Below are 20,366 nucleotides of genomic sequence, written 5' to 3'. Positions count from 1 at the left end.
GAATGTCAGAAATGTATATTTGTGAATGTTGAGATGTTATATTGGTTTCACTGGTAATAATAAATAATTTAAATGGGTATATATTTTTTTGTTAAGTTGCCTAATAATTATGCACAGTAATAGTCACCTGCACACACAGATATCCCCCTAACATAGCTAAAACTAAAAACAAACTAAAAACTACTTCCAAAAATATTCAGCTTTGATATTAATGAGTTTTTTGGGTTCATTGAGAACATGGTTGTTGTTCAATAATAAAATTAATCCTCAAAAATACAACTTGCCTAATAATTCTGCACTCCCTGTAGTCTTACCTGTCTGTACCCTAGCTGTGGGGTTCCGTGTAATGCAGTTTCGTCCATGTAACAAAGCCTCAGCCAAGCCGAAGGCATTCTAGCACCCCATATAAAAATCTCCATTCTAAACTGTCAAATGATTTCTCAATATCAACTGCAAACGCTGCATCATTTCTGCAGTCATAATTGCTCGCTTCCAGAAAGGTGAGGAGGTGCTTGATCTTCTGAGCCATGTTGCGTCTTGGTATAAATCCTGCCTGGTCAGGGTGTACTAGTTTGGGCATAGGGTCTAGTAGCTAGAATTCGACTGAAGATTTTGTCATTTGCATTCAGCATCAACAACAGCTGATATGCTTTGCTATCTTGGGCTGATGTGCCTGGTTTCAGCAGTGGTATCTCTAATGCTTCACGAGTGGACCCCGGTAGGTCACCCCTATCTCGTGCTGTTTTGTTCAGTTCTACTAGTTTAGGGGCTAGTTTGTATACATATGTGGCAAAACATTCAATGGGGAAGCCATTCATCCCCAGCGTCTTCCCTTAGGCCAGTCCCTTTATTGCCCCTCTAACTTCAGTCAGTGATATGTCCCCACCCAACACCTCCATCTCCTCCTGGGTGAGGTCCAGGGCTATTAATGGTTCTAAGAAGGTGTGTACTTTGACCTTTGTGTACTCTGTGATACTAGTATAGAGGGTGGTGTAGTAGCGGCTAAAGTGCTGATTTATCTCTTCTTGCCTATATAGCTTCTCCCCTTCTTCAGTATTGAGTTTCAATATTAGCGAGCCCCTCTTCACCGGGTTCGCCAGCCATACAAGTAGGGACCCTGTTTTGTGTCACTGGTCATGGGCCCTTATCATATATTATTTAGAACCAAAGCAACAGAGTCTCCTTGCATGCCCTGCCAGTATTTCGTTAGCATCTAATAGGGTATTCTGCAGTTCAGAATGCCCTGGCCTATTTGACCCCTCCATCGTCTCTGCATGGCTGCTCCCTCTTAGCCGTCATATGCGTCTCTTGTAACATTGCTATTTGGATCCCTCTCCTATTTCGGCAGAAGAATACTTTATAGCGCTTTGTCATGGTATGCATCCCTCTAATGTTCCAGGAGAGGACCCTATAGTTCATTGAAATCTCCATTCAGCAGTCATGTGTATTCCCCCACGCCACCAGCACCACTCGCCACGCACCCCATGCATCCATGTCTCCCATGCGCAGGGGAACTGTACTGTGTTCCATACAAACAAACAAACAACTTTCAATCCAGCTCGCACACCCCAGGAGAAGTAGGCGATGACCCCCATCCAAACCGTCAAACAAACCATAAGCGCTCGTGGGGCAACCCACATGATATACTAGATGAGGTTTAAGGCTGTGTGAGTCCTCCTGCTAGGTGTTCCCACCCAGCAATCCAGTGTCAGGAGGTTGTCCCCTGGCTTCGGTGGAGGGCACCAATTTCTGTTTTTTTCCGGATGTTGGAGGAAGTCTCGTTGCTTCTCAAATAATGTCTTCTGAGGTCCTGTGTGTGACAACTGGTAGTTGATTGCTCAGGGTCTGAGACATACTGGATCCTCGATGCAGGTCTGAATCCTGCTTTTCTTCGTCTTCTGCCATTGAGATAAAGCTTGTTCTGCCTCGGCTGACTGATACCACTACCTCCACCACTTTCTGCTGCTCTCTACATGCTTCTGCTGTGGTCGAGGCAGTCCTATTGCGGCAGTTCGATCTCTGTTTTGATCTGTTTCTTGTAGGATGTCTCCCTGCTGACTTAGTTCAGTCCCAGTTTGGGGCTACCAATCTAGCCAGTCCCAGGGCTCTTGTGGAGTCTGAAAGAATATGGCCCCCTCCGTCGCTGCCACTCTGTCAGGCTGGAAACAGCAGTGCATATGGAATACCCAACTGTCTGAGTTTTTCCTTCACTTCAAGGAAGGTAGCTAGCTACTGTTGTAAGTCACTGGAGAAGTCTGGGAAAATGCGCCCAGTGCTGTTCTCTTCTGCGACGGCTCTCCTCCACCTGGCCTGGCTTAGGGTATGTCTTTGTAGTGCATTAAGCATACCACTAATGGGAGGAGTGGAGCCCCCACGATCAAGGGTCTTGCTGTACTCTGTGCGCCCGTTCTAGTGCGTAGAATGAGGAGAGGCTTCTGTGCCATCTCCGCACGCAACCAATTCTCCTGGTTTAATAGCATGTCTTTGTTTTCAATTTTCTCTGGCAGACCCACCACTCGGATATTATTTCAGTGCAACATGTTTTCTGCGTCTTTCAATCAGGATTCTAGCATCCCTATGCCTCCAAACTGGCCATGGGCTCATTTGCCAATGATATTTCTGGGGATACTTTGGCCAGGTCTCTTTCTGTCATGGTGACTTGCTCTGCTAGGTGTCTATGATCATTGCGTAATATTCCTAGATCCATCAATTTTGGTTTCCAGGGCCTCTCTTGAGGCTGTTATGGCTTGCAGTTTGACCTGAAGCCTTATGGCGGCCACTGGCACGAGGATGAAGCCCCATTCTCCAGGGTGGGTTCCCATCGTCACTTGCACACTGTGTGACTCTGGTCAGAGTTCTCTTTTTCTGGTGGATTTCCCCATCACAATGTTCGAGGCTCTCAGGGGTTAGCAAGATGATTGTCCTTCTGGTAGCACCACCAAGCCGGAGGGAGGGCCCCCAGTGCCTTGATGTAAGGTATTCAGGCTTTTAAGGACCTGAGTCCAGGGGGGAAGCCTCCCCTACAGGTCTCAGACCATGTCAGTGACTGTTGCTACTGGTGGGGAGGAAGGCTCATGGTCACCTTCTCTCATGCATTGGTGCCAGAGCTCCCCAGTCCAGTCCTTTATTAGATGCTGTTTGGACTTCTGTCGCTCCCCTTTTTGTGAGGTACCCAGTGATTTTCTTCAGTGGCAAGGGGGGTTAATGTCTATTAGATTATTATCTGGATTCCTGTAGCCCGGCCTCCCCTGCCTCTGATCTTTACTAACCACCTTCTGGGCACTATTTATGGAAGAGCTTCAGTATGCAAGCCCCCATGACCCCTGTGGTCTGCCATAGCCCCTGCCTCAGTAGATAGTCTTGCACTGGAGCATACGGTGGAGTAGTTCTGTCTGCAAGCAGAGCTCCACCTCTGTCTATTGGTCACAACGTGCTTGCTGCCAGATGGTATTTTATTTTAGTCAAGTGGGCCTAACCACTTACCTGTGTGGGGGAGCTGGTGTTAGGCCTCAGTCCATGCTGCTCATCGGGCCTGCAGCATCCGCGGCAGCTCCTTAAAAGGCAGCGGTCTCAGGTCACATTCCTGTAGTGTGGCACCTGTGGTCCCGAGGGGCCCTCTTCATGTTGCTAACACCGTGCCTCCCGGCTTGATCCCACATCTTGTTTTGAGCAGCAAGGGCTTACCAGCTCTTCACTGCTCCACTCTCCCGGCCTCTACGAGCACGATCCCCAGTGGCTCTCTCAGTGCTTCCGAGTCTAGTCTTGTGTGGGCTGAGTCAAATCCCTTGTTTCCCCCTCTTCAGGTCATGGGGAGCTGTTAATTTTCCCCCGCGGTGTTTGAATTCTGCAGCCTCAGCAGAGACGGTTCCAGTGAAGTCTGGAGCGCAGCCTACCACCTGTTTGAAGCCACCATCTTGACAGGTCTGCCATGCGGCTTCGCTCCGACTATCAAAAGTGTCTGCGGCGCCCCCAGGCTGCAATGTGCTCTCCTACTGGGCCATGCTGTCCTCTGAGTTTGTGCCCCTGTGGTGTTGTGACCTCCGCTCTGGGTTATTAGGTCAGGATTGTGCTGGATCGGACTTTCACAGCAGGAGCTCCTCTTTTTGCTCCCTAAGCCATTGGCGTACAGCCACGCCTCCAATGTGTTTAAAACTTAAAAGCACCTGCTGCAGAGTTCCTTGTGCATCCAGCTTTCAGACAGTAATAAAAATGTCAGGATAACATTTGTGATTAATGTTTCCGCTAGAGAGAGAGATTGGAGTTTGGTCTAGTGGCAGTTTTGACTCGCCATAAAGTAGAGCAGAGGGTTAATGTGCCTGCTGCAAATAACAGATCTCTATTTTATGTGGATAGCTGAGTGGATTAGTAAAGCCAGCCTTTATCAGCACTTTAAAACAAATGAAATGTATGTGAGAGACGGACTATGGAGAGAAGAGGGACACTTTTGCTGGGTGGTAGTGAGTGTTTCCAAGGACGAGATCATGAGGTGGGGGCAAAGAAGATTGTCGCACTAGGCGCTACCAGCCCTAAAGCTGGCCCTGATGAGAGGCATTGAAACTGAGGTCCAGCAAGACTTGGTCCACAGTGCTGGCTTTGATTATGAACAATTGGTGGCTGCTATGAAGTTTAATACCCACCTCTACGCTAATTCAAACCCTCCATTCCACAGACTATATAAAGTAAAATCTTGCACACTGATGTTACACTGAAGAGGTCAAAAGATGACTGGTAGGGTATTCTCAACGTGAAGATGAACTAAGCGGACAGGAATCTACTACTGAATATCAACACCGAAATTATGATGGTTAAAGAATATCAAGGACAGAATATCGAGTGACAAAATATTGAAAGGTAAGTGCATATAGGGAAGTATAGATTTTCTATTCCTAACTCCACTTTTGCATATCTGAAAGATATATGTATTGCATAGGTAAATATATTAATAGTTAGGTATGGAAAATCTAGACTTACCCGCTGATATTATTTTTTCAATATTCTGTCCTCGATATTGTTTCCCATAGATAATGTGGTTTCAATATTCAGGTCTCACAACAGTTGACAGGTGAGACTGTTGCCAAACAGATTACAATAATGAGTAAGGAGGGACAGCGTTTTGGGTTTGCTTCCAGCACAGATAGCAAGTCTCTTGCTTACTTTGGATCCTCAGATTGGTAGCTGATGAACAGTGTGTATAATGTCTCACCTCGATTCTGGTGTGGCTTTGGACAGATGGTGAAATCAAAAGTCTGCCCTTTTCATGGAGCATTTGTCACACTGGTGAGGCTTAACAAAAGGACAGAGACACTGACTGGTTATATGGAACACCCTGAAGAATAAACAGGATGTAGATCATTGTGTACAAATGTTTAGACTATGGGGGTCATTCTGACCCTGGCGGTAATTACCGCCATGGCGGAGGTCGGCGGTAGCACCGCCAACAGGCTGGCGGTGCACCGCTGGGCATTCTGACCGCGGGGGTTCAGCCGCGGCCAGAAACGGAAAGTCGGCGGTGTACCGCCGACTTCCCGCTGCCCTTGAGAATCCTCCATGGCGGCGGAGCGCGCTCCGCTGCCATGGGGATTCTGACACCCCCTACCGCCATCCGGTTCCTGGCGGTTCTCCCGCCAGGAACAGGATGGCGGTAGGGGGTGCCGTGGGGCCCCTGGGGGCCCCTGCAGTGCCCATGCCAATGGCATGGGCATTGCAGGGGCCCCCGTAAGAGGGCCCCACGGAGAATTTCAGTGTCTGCTTTGCAGACACTGAAATTCGCGACGGGTGCAACTGCACCCGTCGCACCTTCCCACTCCGCCGGCTCCATTCTGAGCCGGCGTCCTCGTGGGAAGGGTGTTTCCCGCTGGGCTGGCGGGCGGACTTTCGGCGGTCGCCCGCCGGCCCAGTGGGAAAGCCAGAATGACCGCCGCGGTCTTTTGACCGCGGAGCGGTCTTTCGGTGGGAACCGCTTGGCGGGCGGTGACCGCCGTCCGCCGCGGTCAGAATCACCCCCTATGCTTTTTTTATTTTACAAATCAACTTTGAAGACTCAATAAAAGCCTTTTCAAAATGCTAACAAAACTCAGTAACATATTCTTAAAATAAAAAAAAACAACCTAAAAAGGTGTACAATCATTATTAAAACGTTCAAAAAGGGGTTGAACATGTATAAAAGAGATAGCATTATCTAAGCCTTTCTGCATTCTACAAAAAAAAGCTAGTACCTGCTTTGCTGAAGTTATTCTTGCAGAGATAACATTTCATGGTAAGGAGGCTTGCTTCTGATGTATAGTTCTGTGTATCAATTATTGTAAAGGTAAAATTAAGAGTTAAGAAATATCCACAAATAAAGTGACTTGCAAGTCCAGCTTATACCCATATAGAGATAGAAATATTTGTTGTGATGCATGCACCAATAGCAAACAATATTTACCTATAATATTTAAGAGAGGTAGAAAAGGAAGAGAGGGGTGAGAGAAAAAGCTATACAGCCGCAGCTGTCGTAGATATCAAGGGGAGGTGCAGGGGGACAGGGGAGGGGGAATAAATAAAAAAAAATTAATAATAAACTTACCGTTTGTTGTCGCCGCCGCCGCCGCCGCTGTCCTCTTCTCCTGCCACACTCGTCCTCCTTTCCTGTTCTGGTGCCCCAGCACTTGCTGGGACACCAGAAGAGGCTCCCCAGCAATCCGGGTGCTGCTTACATGCTAAACGTAGCATGTAAGCAGCGTCAGGATTGGTCTGAGCGGCAGTGACTGCCACTCAGACACAACCCTGGGGCCTGTGCACTTTCTCCAGTCCGGTTGTGTACGCAGCCGGGCTGGAGAAACCTATATGTGCATGTGTGTTTGGACGGTCGTATTAGGCTGTCCAAACACACATGTGCACTCAGGGGCATATTTATACTTGTTTTGCGCTGAATTTGTGTCATTCTTTTTTAAGCAAAATAGGTGCAAAACGAACTCCATATTTACACTTTGGCGCTAGACCCGTATAGCGCCAAAGTTATGGAGTTAGTCATTAATTCGACGTGGAAACCTACCTTGCATCAATGAGATGCAAGGTAGGCGTTCCCGTGCAAAAATGACTCTATGGCGTTAGCGCCATATTTATCCCCCTGCTAAAATCACGCACGGGGTAGGAGGGATCAAATAATGGGGCAAAGCTTGCTTTGCACCATTATTTAATGCCTGGGTCAGGGCAGGCATTAGGGGACCTGTGGGCCTATTTCCATGGTAGAACACCATGGAATAAGCCCACAGGTGCCTGCCCCAGGGACACCCCACCCACAGCAGAGGGACAGCGAAGGATGGGGGACAGGTAAGTACAGGTAGGTATTTTTTTAAAGTGCCATTAGGGGCCCTGAAATGGGCCTCGCTACATGGCATTGGGTGCAATCGCCATACCCAGGGGATCCTGGTCCCCTGTGCTGACCATTAGGGTGGTGGGCATGATTCCTGTCTTTTCTAAGACAGGAGTCATGTGGTGTGAATGGCTTTGCATCAGAAAGTGATGCTAGGCTGGTTAGAGTAATTACTCTAATCTACCTAATGTCACTTTTTGGTGCAAAACCCACTTCTCCCATACCGCCACCTCCACCCGGCTAACATAATTATTTTTTTTTTTTACGTTAGCCTACCTTTTGCGCTGGCTTGCAGCATTCCATAAATATGGTGCCCGGATGGCCCTTGAAGCTATATAAGGAAGAAAGTTAAAAGAAGAAAGTCAGAGAGAAAAAAGAAGAGAGGAAAGACTGGAACTACAAAGCAGGGAAAAAAGAGAGAGGAGGGGTAATGAGTACAATGATGGTAAAGAGGAAAAAGTGAATTATGGGGAAATCGGGGGAGCATCTTGTGAAAAGTGAGACCATACAAGAAAAAAAATATCTGCTTTGTCCATTAAATTGGAAATGGTCTTTTCAAATGATGCAGTCTTGACCATCTCTACAAGCTATTTTTCTTGTGGCGGAAGTCGTGGAGAACCCGTTGCCTTAAAATATAGATTTTGGCTACTGTAAGGACAGTGACTCATATAGTGGGTAAATTCAGGAATGTCTAATAAGTCATGGAGGACAATTAGGAGGTCTGGAAGTGGCGAGGGCAAATCCATAGATTCCTGGAGTGCAGACTCTACTGTTGCTCAGAAGGAGTGTATGATGGGACAGTCCAGCAAGATTTGGATGCACACAATAATTCTGGGCCCAGAGACACTGGACCTCACTTTACTTTTGTAGGTGTCCCAGGGTTTGGGCAGTAGGATAGCCCAGCCTGGCCCACACACATCCTGCAGCAGCACAGGGAGGGCAGACAATGCTCCCGCTGGACAGAGAGAAGCCTGTCTGATCCCCTGGACCCCAACTGCAGCCACCCTCCCCCCAAACACGCCTTCCATTGACACTTGAGCAGGCGAAAAATGTCATAAGTTTTCTCTCTGGAATGGGAAACCAATGCACAGAAAAGGGCCTCATATTAAATGCAGGTATTCCCAGTGGTAGGAAGAAAATTGGAATAGCTTGAATTTGGTGAGGGGAAACTGGCTGGTATCAGAAAGCCTGGCCCTCAATATTCCTGTACCAAGTAATGTCCAACTCATAATGAGGAATTAGTGTGTGATGGAGCCCTGGGCCATTCTCTCTCACAATTTTCCAAGTTTCAGTTATCCGATAGATTTTTTGTTGTTGTTTTGTTGAGTAGGGTGGTGAACGGAGTTAGCATTAATCACAGCAATTTCCAATTAACAGTATAACATATTTGGTTACACAATGAGGACCAGGAACGAAAAATAAAGTTAAGGAGTTTTATTACAAGTTGACTGTCAAGTTAATGTAAATTAGTCTTAAAACATGCTACAAAGATACAAAATCACGACAGGAGAGCCAAATCTCCTGAAGAAGTTTAGGCGCATCAGCATAAGGCATACAAGAAGTTCAGTTACAGCAATACAGAAAGTTAACGATAAGATTTGGTGTTGAGAGAACAATCTATGACTCTCTCTCCTAAACATGAATAAGATTTAGGGTCATCTAGCTTAGGACCCAAATTAATCAAAGTTTTTAAGTCTAGGGAAAAATCAAAATAAATCAGGATAAAGTTAGAAAAAGATTAAATATGCTGAGACATATTTGTAAGGTGTCAGCATTTCAGTTTTACTAAGAGCCTTCTTAGAGTCAGAAACTAAATGTTCGCCAAAGCCACACTTAGCAAAAGGGTTAGAATGAGTGGGGAAAATAGAAATCTGTACCCCTCAAAGTCCAAAGGAGATCTAACTAACAATCTATGTAAGTGCTAATTAATATCGCACAAATCCTTCTAAGCAACACCCCTTGTTCACTCCATCAGGGGATCCTTTGTCATCTTCCATTCTCACTTTGTAAGATACAATATCTACAGTTTCTCTCAGAGCAGTCCTGAGAACGAATTTGACCTTGGTCATCTACAACATTTCCTGATTAGGGACTGTCATCTCACATCCGGTTTCTCCGTATTCTCCCACCAAGGATTTTTCTCAAGCTCTGTATGGCTAAGACAGTGTGACATCTGTTCCCAAGCTAGCATTCCATGTGATCATTCCTACAAAGGAAAAGCCATGCAAGCAGAAATGAAAAACAGCATTATGTGTCAAGAGGAATTCAGGCCTAGTCAGATGAAGTTAAACCCAAACTCAAGAGTGCACATTTTAAATGTGTGTCAATTGTGTGCATATAACGACAAAAGTAATAAGAATGTCAGTACATAAATTCAAATTAAATTCATATTACTGTTTTGATAAAAGCAATGCAACTTTTTGAAATCACAAGTGTAAATGTAACTGCGAACTACATTTAGAGTCAATGTAAAATATTAGCGCACAGGTCTACATGAATTCTTTTTGTTTCCAATGTTAATACATTTCAGTTATAGAGGGATGGGTTTCTAAATCAATTCAACTGACAGTTTCATTTAATAAGGTTAAGGCACACAGAATATTTGGGGCCATATTTATACTTTTTGACGCAAAACTGCTCTAACGCAGTTTTGCGTCAAATAAATTAGCGCCGGCTAACGCCATTCTGAAGCGCCATGCGGGCGCCGTATTTATTCAATGACGTTAGCTGCCGGCGCTGCCTGGTGTGCGTGGAAAAAAATGACGTACACCAGGCAGCGCCGGCGTAGGGGAATATGGAGCTTGGGCGCCACAAAATGGGGCAAGTCAGGCTGAGGCAAAATTATCGCCTCAACCCGATTTGCGCCATTTATTTTGACTCCCAACCCCCATTAAAATGACTCCTGTCTTAGCAAAGACAGGAGTCATGCCCCCTTGCCCAATGGCCATGCCCAGGGGACTTCTGTCCCCTGGGCATGGTCATTGGGCATAGTGGCATGTAGGGGGGCACAAATCAGGCCCCCCTATGCCACAATTTTTTAAAAAAAATACTTACCTGAACTTACCTTAATGTCCCTGGGATGGGTCCCTCCATCCTTGGGTGTCCTCCTGGGATGGGCAAGGGTGACAGGGGGGGTATGGGAGGGCACCTCTGGGCTCCTTCCGAGCCCACAGGTCCCTTAACGCCTGCCTTGTCCAGGCGCTAAAAAACGGCGCAAAAGCGGCTGGACGTCATTTTTTTTGACCCGCCCACTCCCGGGCGTGAATTTTGCCCGGGAGTGTAAATACGGCGCACATGCCTCGGAGTCACATTTTTAGACGGGAACGCCTACCTTGCATATCATTAACGCAAAGTAGGTGTCCACGCTAAAAAATGATGCAAACTCCATGGACTTTGGCGCTAGACGCGTCTAACGCCAAAGTATAAATATGGAGTTAGTTTTGCGTCGGAATTGCGTTAAAAAAAACAACGCAATTCCGGCGCAAACAGAGTATAAATATGCCCCTTGATTTTCTAATTCTATAGTGAATGCACTCCAGTATTGTGTTCAAGTGCAACACTTTACATTTATAATATTAAATGACACAGAGTATGCAGTGTTACATGCACATATATATTGTGTATTGGTGACGTGTAGGGGTAGAGTAAAATTTTACGCTCCTCCAGGAGTTTTCTCAGAATATTGTTATTCCTAAATACAATAGTCCACATAATACCCTGCAACACCCTACAATACCTTTAACTTGTTTTTAACAAATACAGGGCTTTGAAGAATGTTTCATAATCATAATGGTAGTTAGAGCCTCGTTGGACGGTGGTATTAGAGGTATGATATATCTCACAATAATCTTTTGTGCCTTCTGTATCATTACTTTTCTGTCTCTTTTTCTTGCTTTTCAGTACATTCAATATGTTTCTCTTACCATTAAAGAATACTATTTTGTTATATATAAATTGCAGAAGTGTCTTGTTTTCCAATAACCCTGTGACCATTTAAAAAACCTACAAACATTTTCCCAGAAAAAATAATTAGCTTTTAACCTTTGAAAGTTTTAGATTGTTAAGTGGAGAGGGGTGATTTCTAAGGTGATTCCAAACGCTTATTTTCCTATTCAAAATACAACAGGCTTTTCTCACTGATTTTGCATAAAGAACTGGATGGCACAACACTAAAACTAGAATGCTGGGAGCAGTCATTGTGGCATACGCACATTTTTATTTGGTGTCAGCAGATCGAGCAGATTTCAGAAATTCTTCACATTAAATATATAAACGCATTCATAGACCATGCAAGGGGCTTGGTTTGAACTCTGGTAGCCATTTTGATCTCCGGTGATGTAGGTGAGGAAGGTATGTGGTGCACACTTGAAGACCATGGAGCCAAAGCTCGCCATAGGGTGGCGGAAAATGCTATTTGTACCTCAGAATACTTTTTTTTTTTTTCACAGTGGCATGCCCTCATAAACAGAGGCGCACAGAGGACAGTACTGCAGGCATTGGTCCAGGCACAGTTCATATTGTTTGGTGCCATGTGCCTACAGCCTGTGGCACATGACTGCTAGTAAGAAGGCATACACAGTGAGGTTTGGGTGTAGCTTCCAAAGAATTTCCTCAGAAAAGCCACGAAATTATTTGAAAAATATTTTTTATAGGGCATGAGTGTCGGATAATAATATTGCATATAATTTTATGAATTAGCCCTCCCTTGGAAAAACTCTGTTAAATTGGCATTTGGCAAGATCCATTGCATAAAATCACTAAAAATAGCCAGTCATAGATTGCTATATAGCCATAGAACCTCTCATGCAATAGTGTGACCACTTCTACTCAGGTCATTAAGGACTCTGTGTCCAGTGCACTTGATAATTTGATGCATTCTATGTGTTGCATTCGACTTTTGTCTCCATCGAACTGTTTAGTTTAACACATCTGAAAGCGATAATTTATACTTGAAAAGTTCAGGACTGGACTCTCAGATGTATAGTTACTAAGATTTTGCACCGTGTTTGCCTCACAAAAGTGACGCAAATGTTTTTTTTTTAAAACTATTTGCTTTCCAGCACAAAACTTGTTTTACTCTGGAAAATCACTTGAAAGTAACACAAAGCAATGCATAGCTCTGCTTTGCATTACTTAGCGCTAAGTGGGCGTTCCATGAGTGAAGCATGGGCATTCTCATGCAACCACCCAAGGTTTTTGACGCAAAAAAAACCTAAAAAAATTAAAATAGACAGGGTTTTCTGTAAAAAAAAATAGCCCACATTTCAACGAGGCGCTATCACGGAGAAATGCTTTTATTTCTGCTTTCTTTTCCAACTTTGCATGTGTGCTGCACTGTACAACACACATATAAAGTGAAAAAAGTTTTAAAGTTTGTTTAAGCATGTACCAGAAGACTATCCTTCCAGTACAAAACGTACACTAGACTCATGCAGACACCCATCAAATTTCTGTGCTGGTGCTAGGGAGAGGGGAGGAGAGTGCCATATCTCTGTAAATATGGCACTCTCCTGCTCCATTCATTTCAAGCAGTGCAGCATGTTTGCGTGCTGCATTGCTCTGCGTCAGAATGCAGTAAATCTGGGCAGCAGTCTGTAATGACTTGGAGTGAGGCGGTCTACCCTCGTCGACAACCTCAAACATGATACTACATATTAGCTAATCAACGACATGACTGGTGGCATTACACTTGATATTACCTTTGACCCCATTAATGGCATCATTGATGTGGTATGACATGACGTTACTTAGAGTGTAAAGACTGCTGTTACTCTGACAACAAACGGACAATCACCCAGTGTTTAAACAGAGAACGGCTACAGTTCCACTGACTACAAATAACAGGACTAAGCAGTGGCGTAATGAAACTTGAGGGGAGTCTCCTGCAAAGGACATGAAGGGGCCACCTTCTGGATTTACGCAAGAGTGCTCATTTCTGGGTACTGTGCTGAGGGGTCCCCCTGGAGGTTGGGGGCCACCCAGCACCTCATAGGCTGCGGGGGGGCTTTTTTTTTTTTCTACACCACTGGTCCTAGGATTGATTATGTAGAGTCATAAGGCTACATTCCACTGACAACCTCCATAGTTCCTGGCAGAGATTCAATACAGAACAAAGCCTGCAGTACCACTGATGGTCCACAAGTGACCTTGTAAGACATCTGTCATTTTGATACAGTTCTAAAAAGCCATCCTGGTGAAAACAGAATGACAACATTTAATTTTAGAGAAAAGTCAAAATGAAAAAATAGGTTTTACACAAAATATCATGAGTTTCTGGAAAATGGAAATGTTCACTTAAAAAATGGTTGCAGTAGTCTTTCTTTAACTTCTACCGTGACCTGGCGCTTTAAAGGACGATGCAGGATGGAAATAGAGGTCAGTGTGACAAATGATGTGACTCAGGGAGAGCAGGCGAGGATTGCTTACGCAAAATGAAGAATCAGAAAGAAAGGAAGAACAAGAAAGCTGAAAGCTAAGTGCATGGAGTCAGTGAAGACCAATGGGACACTTGAGCACACGGACAAGAGCTGGGTCTTCCAAATCAGTCAGTGGTCAGCCAATCAGACTGCAGTAGGATCTCATTCAAGCAATTTAAGCAGCCGAGTGACACTACCAAGTTGCCTCACAAGTACTTAGTTGTAAGGTTCCCGCTCTTGCAGTTCGATCACCGTTTTGGTATTTCTGTGCATCTTTATTTTGTTCTACCTTTTCCCTTGTGCTTCCTTATTTGCTCTTTCATATGCCTCCAAAGATCTCCAGTTTATTGACTTGCTGTGTGTATTCAGTGTGATCACCACTTCCCAGTGTCTCCTGGTACTGTCAATCTCAGGGACGGTAACTGGGAACTTCCTAGGATCATTACAGGCTTTCTCTTACAGAGCATCAGGTGAGATCAAAAGGGAAAAGAGTTGGGGAGTGTTATGTGTCAGTAAATAGGTACCACTACTATTAGTTGCGACCTGCCTTTGTCGTTATAGTCAGATATGTTGTACCAATGGTGGGTCCTTAAGGACCTCCCAGAGAGACCATGCAAGCCAAAGTTGTGAAACAAATAAGCACCTGAGAGACATGACATCTACTCCAGCATGTTTTTCTGTCTCTTTCCCAATCCAATCCTCCCCTCTTATGAATTAGTAAATTGGTGTCTTCCTCTGTTCTTTTTCGATGGAGAGTGGTGGACTAGCATTTGAATTCTTTCCTCCCACATAGCTATCAACAGGACTGGGACCAACGAAGAGGTAAGGAGGCAAAAGCCGCTGTGTTTAGAGAATAGGGATAGCATGGACTTTGTAGGAGAGGTAGTTAGGGATTTGTTAAAAAACGAATCTGGATTGAAGAAGGAAGGGGAGCAGCACAAGGGGCATGCAAGACAGAGCAGAGAGTGAATGGATAAAGAAGGTAAGGACTTCTCCCCCTCTCCTTTAAAAAAAAAAAAGGAGGAAAAAAAGAATTGTGGGGTTAGGGGTGGAACTCGGATTAAAAAAAAAGCAAAACAAAGATCAGCCTGATAAAAGGATCATTTTGTTAGGAAAGTTTTCACAAGGCTGATTTTCCCAACTTAGTGAAACCCAATTTTGATACAAAAAAATCAAAATTTGTTAGATGAAAACATTTTCAGACCCACTTTCTTCGGGTTGATTTTTGCACGAAAACAACATGCAACCAATGCATTACAGAAAAGGTAAATGTACTAAGGTCTGAGATGTAGTGCTTATTTTGTTGCAGGTGCACCTTGAAGTTTGGTAAGTTTTGATTATGTTTCACATTATCAATAAAAAACATTTGAAACACAAATTCTAGTGACACATAGTAAGCATCTTCACAGATATATCATAGACATCAAATTTATGTAAGATAAGATATACTCTCTGATACATCACATGGAAACAAAAAGTAGAAGTTCCACAGACAAATGTCTTCAGAGGAATTGCACATCAATGTAAGGCTGCAGTTGCACTATAGTAAGTACAGTAAGTCACTATCTGCAGTACAGAAGGGGCCACATGTACAAAACTTTTTTCTTGTAGCAAATGGCCCCATTTGCAAAATCGGGCCGTTTGCGACAAGAAAAAAGCATTTGGTGATGCACAAACCCAATTTTGCATTTCGGTAATCTTTTTACCAAATCACAAATAGGGTTTGCGGGTCGCAATTAGGAATGAGCATCCCCTTCCTAACTGTGAATTGCAATGCGATGTATGATTTTTTTGTGACCATGAATTGGTGCTAACCCATTCTCTAACAGGCAGGAGTCCCCATGGGACCCTTCCCCTTTGTGAATGGTAGCAAAAATATTTTTTTGGAACAGGTAGTAGTCCCACGGACCATTGCCTGCTCTGAAAAGTTGAAAAAAGAAAAGTTTTCATTTTGTTTGTGAAATTCATCCCATTTTCTTTTAAGGAAAATGGGCTGTATTCAAAAACAAAACTTTATTTAAAAGCAGTCACAGACATGGTGGTCTGCTGTCCCAAGCAGGCCACCATCACTGTGAGTACAGCCATTCCCAATGGGGTCGCAAATTGCGACCTTCCTCATGAATATTAATGAGGTAGGTCATTTGCGGCCCCATTGGGAATTGCAAACAGTGTGAGGTGTACTGTTGTACGTGTGGTATTGCGACTCGCAGAACTCTGGGTCGGACATCTGGCTCTAGGTATCAGCAAACATATGCCTCAAAAATATTAGATGGTCTGGAAAGGTTGCAACATCACTCATAACAAACAGATGACATTTCAATTACATAGAGATCAAAAGCTGCAGCTCCACTGTCCACTGATATATGTCCTCACAAGTATTCCTCGGTGCAAAATATGAGCTCTCTCACTAAATGGCAGATTTCATCACACAGATTACTTTTACAACTGTCAGCCTTTGGGTGGTCTTCTCCCAAACATGTTGCCTTCGTCCTCCATTTTTACTGACCTCGTTTTTGCTGGCCTAAGGACTCTGTGCACTTTCCCACTTCTGACCAGTGCTAAAGTGCTTGTGTTCTATCCTCTAAACATGGTAACATTGACTTACACCCAATTAGCATATTTAATTTATTTATAAGTCCATAGTAATGTGGCGCTACATGTGCCAAGGGTCTGTGAATTAAATACTACTGTTGGGTCTGCAGCACTGAGTATGCCACTCACCTAAGAAGCCCTTTAAACATGCCTCAAGCCTGCCGTTTCAGCCTGTGTGTGTGCAGTTTTAAACTGCCATTTCGAACTGGCAAAATAAACCTTCTTTATTAATACTTATACGTCACCCTAGGGTAGGTCCTGAACACTCCAGAGGGCCTGTCCTGGTATTAAAAAAACTCTTACATTTGTTTTTCACTACTGCAAGGCCTACCTCTCCCGTAGGATAATATTGGAGTTATCTTATAACATTTTATAAGTGTAAATTTCAAATGTGTATAGGAAACCAGTTTATGTTTGGTGTCTCTGGAATAGCAATTTAAAATCCAAACTCATTGCGCAGTCGGAATTTATATTGTAATTTTGAAAATGCCACTCTCAGAAAGTTGGCATTTTCCTACCTTAGCTATTTAGTGCCTATAGTCTGTACCTGGGTGACATGACTAGGTGTAGCTGACAGTTGGGCTTAGTGTTTTTCTCCTACATCTTAGGTGTGACTGGATGGGCCATCAGTTACAAGATTGGAGGGAAGAGCTGGCACAGCCTCACTTACATTTGAATAGGCTGTGGCCTGTTGCCACATAAAAGGCTGCATACCCCTCTAGTTAGTCTCGAGCCAGGGCCCGGAAGGCACAACATCTGTGCACTTTAAAGACACTGTCCGGAAGCTTCTCCCAGCTTTCAGAACCAGGGCATAGAAAGGGTACCTCATACACCAACCCTTCCGTACACTTTGTACCTGTGGATACTCTGCCAGGAAGGTCTACTTTGCTGCTACAAGGACTGCCACGCTGCTTGATTGCTGCTCTACAGGGACAACTGCCCTGTTGTCCTGACCTACTGCCTGCTGCCCTCTTGTCTGGGGAACAAATTGACCTGCAACTCCATCTTGGACTCAGGACCTCAGAGTGACTCCAAGGGCTAGTCTGATGGCATCCTGATCTGAGCGTCAGGGACCTAAAATGCTCCCAACAGCCTGCACCAGTCCCTTGACCCAGCTGCAGCGTTTCCTGACCCCCAAATGGTGCCTCTGAGGTCCTGGAACCTTGGTGTGACTGGCGGACATTGAAATCAATCTTTTGGGCTCTTTGCAACTGCAAACCGGTCCGTTCGCTCTAAGACCTCATTGCTCGCACTGCAAATCATCGGCCTAACTCTTCACATTGCAGCATCGACTGCTCGAGTGAATCACCCAAGTAAAGCTCCAGTAATCGTCGCCCATGATGCTGGCCAGCTCCTTGCACTTCACTGACAGCATCCCGTTATCCTCTCCCTGTGGCCCTCTTCAATGTGAATGGGACTATTGGCACGAACGACAGAAGGTAAACCTCAGCAGGCCTATCCTGGTAACTGTGTCCGACCTACTTCATTTATGAGTTTTGCTCAATTCATATTTCTAAAAGATGCAATGCTCCTGCCTCCATCGCTAATGGTCTGCTTGTGACTTTCCAAAGGCATTGATGTATCTCAGAAATGTGTATGGCAGCTAGCTGTTATAATAGGCATCCATGCCTAAGGCAGGCCATTGAGGTTTCAACAGGTCTATTGCCTTCTTCATTATCAGTTTGTTGTGTTGACAATCAGTCAGTTACCTGAATCTTTCAAAGACACCATCAGTTTATGTAAACATGAATTTTATTTGTTGACTTATAGAAGCTGTTACCATTTCCTTTGCCCTTGACAGGAGCTGGCAGCTATCTGAGGTCCTCAGTATGCTGCCCAATCCTCTAATTATCTACTGTCCTCACCATATCCATCTGCTTGTCCCTCCCACAGGAAATAGTATCCAGTGCTCAGGTCAATAGTTTGCAGGTCCTGCTTCAGCTACATATTTCCGTGTGAAACAATAATACCTATAAAGGTTATTCCCCCTACACTTTCTTGCCAATATTTCTTGGAAACTTCACCCATACATGTTGCGTCTTCAGGCCAGGATATCATTCAAAGCCCAATTTCTGGTCAGCACATGCTGTCTCTGTATGTTCAACAAAGGATCTAAAAGAGGAAGAGCAGAACTCATGGTAAGTAAACATTACTGTTGTGGTAATTCTCACATGTGTTGTCCTATCGCTCCATTTCACACAGCAGTTGAGCTATGTCTTCTCTACACTGTGGAACAACCATTCTATTTTGGTACAATCGTGGCAACTGGGCTGAGACTGTTGATGACCCACTGTTATTTGACCTGATGGTCATATAGAAATGTGTGCCCTCAGCAACCCTTTCAAATTCTGTCAATTGCAATCATTTGGAAAAGAGGAAAATCCAGGGCTCATAGGAATCCGTCAGGCGTTAAGCAAAACCATTTGATTCTCTCTCTATATCTCTCTCTCTCTCTCTCTCTCTCTCTCTCTCTCTCTCTCTCTCTCTCTCTTTCTCTTTCTCTCTCACACACACACACACACACACAGACACACACACAACACCCCCCCCACCAACACACACCTTTCCCCATAGTGGGTTTCAGCAAGTGTTCTTCATCAATATATAGCATGGTGCAGTGGGTCAGCCATTAACTGACTTTAATGTGAATGTCAACATATTTCTCTTCACAAGGACCACATCCTCACACAAAGTAGTTCAGTGCCAGGGACTACTATGGCAATGTGTGCTTTTGGAGACCAAAATACTTTTGCTGTTGGCTACTGTTTTTTTTAATACTGGTGTAGGCTCAGAACTCTCCCAACAAAACATTTTACAGAAACCATGACAAAACAAACATTGACAAAGTCAAAAGGATGGTAGCCAATGCCAGACCTATTGGCTTTGCAAATTATTGTTTTCTCATTGTTCTCATGGGGTATGTTTGTTGGGCTGGAATCCTCTACGCCTCTCTTGTGGGTTCTATAATCATTGTAAAAGATTATTTTTTCATGTCCCACCACGTCTGCTTACCTTAATTATGAGTTTTTATTTTCACAATGTACACATTCCACTATCACTGTTTTATTGGAGTGGGCCTTGAGGCATCCAAGTTCATCGAATATATTTTGTGCCGTTCATAGAAACTTCCAAAATGTCTCTTCATAGGATATACACTCAGGTGTGAGGCATGTGGTGCGATGTTGCAGGTCTGCAGTTTCTAGTTAGTTGGATGTTTCAACAGTTTCTGTCAAGGAGGCTGGAGATGAACGAAATGGTGGCTGTTGTAAGTATATCACTCATTAAATAAAAAAACATAAATAAATCAAGTCCCTTTGAAAGATGTATTTTTACTGAGAGGTTTGTTGTTATTATGCCATGCAGGAATAAGACTTTTAACTAGTGCTTACCATACAATATTGGACAGGTTCAGTTACAAAATTAGGCCCAGATTTACGAAGAATTTGAGTCGGGTTTCTGTTACTTTTTTAATGCATGCCTGACCCAAAGTCTACTGGTTGGATTTACAGCCCTATTAAAATCGGGATTTTTCGTTGGATTACAACTCAAAGTAACATAACCCCTCGCAATGCCCCGCCTTGTATTACTTTGTGTCCAAGAGCCCTTCCTTGCAACGTTCCCATGCAACCACCCATGGGTTTTGATGCAAATCCCTATCTACAAAACATTGTTGACAGGGATTTGCACCAAAATCTTGCACCTCCATGAGGCAGGCGTAGAAAGGAAAATTTTTCTAATTTCTCCTTTTTTTCCTCCTTGCCTGTGCAGCACACATACGAAGAGGGAAATGCTTTAATGCACAGTGTTTGTACAGGAAGGAGCCCCGTCCTGTACATAAATTTTGCTGACCACAACGCAGACACCCTTGCGTTATGAAGGAAGAGTGTCTGCATTGATGAATGGCTATCAAAAGTGCTCCAGCACAGGGAGAGAGTAGAGCTGCGTCACTTCTTAGTAGATATGGAGCAGTTCTGCTCTTTACTCTTCACGCAGCGCAACAAATT

Source organism: Pleurodeles waltl, chromosome 5 (genome assembly GCF_031143425.1).
Source record: "Pleurodeles waltl isolate 20211129_DDA chromosome 5, aPleWal1.hap1.20221129, whole genome shotgun sequence".
In the NCBI taxonomy this organism is placed as follows: Eukaryota; Metazoa; Chordata; class Amphibia; order Caudata; family Salamandridae; genus Pleurodeles; species Pleurodeles waltl.
The sequence above is the reverse complement of the archived record's forward strand: the minus strand, read 5'-3'. Positions refer to the sequence as shown.